A 2,500-nucleotide genomic window follows, 5' to 3' on the forward strand; every position below is an offset into this window, starting at 1 on the left:
CCCTCCCCTCCAAACCTCCCCTCTCCCTCTTCTCTGCCCTCCCCTCTTCCCCTTCCCTCTCTCCTCTTCTCCTTCCCTCTTTCCTTCTTTCCTTCCCTCTCTCCTCTTCTCTTTCCCACTATCCTACGCTTCCCTCTCCCCCGTCCATCTCTCCTCTTCCCCTTTCCCCTCTCTCCTCTTCTCCTTCCCTCCTCCCCTCTTTTCCCTCCCCTCCTCCCCCTTCCCTTTCCTTCCTCCCCCTTCCCCTCCTCTCTCACCCTCCGCCCCCCTTTCTCTCCCCCTTTCTCCTCCCTCTCTCCTCTTCCCTTCCCTCTCTTTTCCCCTTTTCCGTCCTCTTCCTCCCCTTTCCCCTCATCTCCCTCCCCCCCCTCTCTCTCCTCCTCCCCTTCCCTCTCTCCTCCTCCCTTTCCCTCTCTCCTCCTCCCCTTCCCTCTCTCCTCCCCCCCTTTTTCCCTCTCTCCTCCTCCCCTTCATTTCTCCTCTTCCCCCCTTTTCCCCTCTCCTTCGCCAATTCCTCCCCCCCCCTTCCCCCCCCCCTTTCTCCTAATCCCTTTTCTTTCCCACCCCCCCCCCCCCTTTTCCCCTTTTCCCTACCCCCATTCCCTTGTCACCCTCCCTCCCTCCTTTAAACCCCCCCTTTTTCTATATCCCCCTCCCATAACCCCTTCCGTCCCCTCCATCCCCCCTCCCTTTCCTTCCCTTACCCCCACCCCCTTCCCTATCCCTCAAAAAACCCCTCCCTCAATTCCCACTTTTTCCCCCTTCCCCCCCCCCTTCCCCCTTACCCCCACCTACCTCCCCCAAACCCCCCCCCCCGATCTATCTTCCGTCTCGGGCGAACCCCGGGACTGGAACGGGCTGAAAAACCCCCTGGAACGGTTCCAGTTCTCACGAAGACAAGTTCATTAGCACGTCAGAACAACAACTTGGTTATCGCCTCTCTCGACCCTCGCGTGAGTGTCGACGGGAGAGGGGGAGAGAAATTTGGGGGGGGAGGAAAGGGGGGGGAGGGGGGAGGAAAAGGGGGAAAAAGGGGAGGGGGAAAAAGGGAGAGGGGGAAGAGGGGAGGGGGGGGGGGGAAAAAGGAGGGGGGGAGGGGGTAGGAAGGGAAGGAGGTTTAGGAAAGGGAAGGAGAGGAGAGGAGAAAGGGGGAGGGAGGGAAAAAGACCATCCTCCCTCTCTCCCTCCCTCTCCCTCCCTCTCCCTCTCTCCTCTCCCCCCCACTCCTCTCCCCCTCCCCTTCCCCTCTCTCCTCTCCCCTCTCTCCTCCTCCCCTTATCACCCGAACGAGCGAGGCACAAGCACACTCACAGAATCCCACGAAGACACACCCGACTTTCCTCATCCGGGACAATGGCTGTCGAACATGCATTCTGCCCTCTAGAGTTTCCCAAATCTAATTAAGCTAAGTGGAAGGATGATCTTGATGAATTAGTCTGCTCATTAAACCTTCGTGAATTCTGTTCTTGTGATTTAAGCTGGCATAAAGACCGAGCTTGCTCTTACCCGGTCATTAATGGCTCCCCCCCCCCCCTCCCCCTTAAGAAACGGAATCATTTGGCCGAACTGAATTGAGGATTATGAAAAAGAAGAAAAACAAAAATCAAGAAGAGGAAATCTAGATATTGCTTTTCTAAAGCTTGGGATTTTGGACTCATTAATTTAAACATCGTATATTTTATTTTAATTAATCCATAATAAAGTTGTTGTTTTTTTATCTATAAGAGTAATCGAGCATTTTTCTTCCTTTCTTCAACGCTTCAGATTGAAGGAAAAATCATTTCCATTCCCAATAAAGAGTCACATTCACTTCGCGCATCCCAAATAAAATCCTTCCCAGAAATTTCGAGAAGGAAAAACAAAAAATTATCTAAAATAATTTCGTATTTGCAAGAGAGAGAGAAGAGAAGAAAAAAAATCTAATCGCTTTACATCTCCCCTTCCTTTCTGAGTTAAAGATGACACATAAGTAAGGATGCTCGGTACAGAGGCTGAGGAAATCTCTTTATCTCTCCCCTCACTTCTTGCTTCGCTTCCTGTTCAACCTTGTCTACCTCTCCCCTCACTCTCCTAATTTTGCTTCCCTTTTAACTCTATCTCGCTCAGTCCCTCCGTCCCTGCATCAACACATATAAAATAATAAAGAGAGAGAGAGAGAGAGAGAGAGAGAGAGAGAGAGAGAGAAAGAGAGAGAGAGAGAGAGTCAGACAGACAGACAGACAGACAGACAGATAGATAGATAGATAGACAGTGAGAGAGAGAGAGAGAGAGAGAGAGAGAGAGAGAGAGAGAGTCATACAGATAGACAGAGACAGACAAACAGACAGAACAAGCAGGTAATTAAAAAAAAAAAAAAAAAAAAAAAAAAAAAACACGAGAGACAGGAAGGAGCGAAAGGGACAGCACGCAAAAGGACCCTAAACGAATCCCCTTCCTCCTTCCCTCTCCTTCCTTCCCCTCTCTCCCTCTCCCCACTTTCTACGTCCATTCCCTCCCTCAA

General features: G+C 51.2%; 1 protein-coding gene across 1 annotated transcript in view; it reads right to left on the reverse strand.

The window, feature by feature from the left end:
• LOC125025639 (serine/threonine-protein kinase PRP4 homolog) overlaps positions 1-2,500 on the reverse strand; it is an 80,418-nt gene that overhangs the window by 28,320 nt on the left and 49,598 nt on the right. The gene's annotated exons all lie outside the window — the stretch shown is intronic.

Source organism: Penaeus chinensis, chromosome 5, assembly GCF_019202785.1.
Source record: "Penaeus chinensis breed Huanghai No. 1 chromosome 5, ASM1920278v2, whole genome shotgun sequence".
In the NCBI taxonomy this organism is placed as follows: Eukaryota; Metazoa; Arthropoda; class Malacostraca; order Decapoda; family Penaeidae; genus Penaeus; species Penaeus chinensis.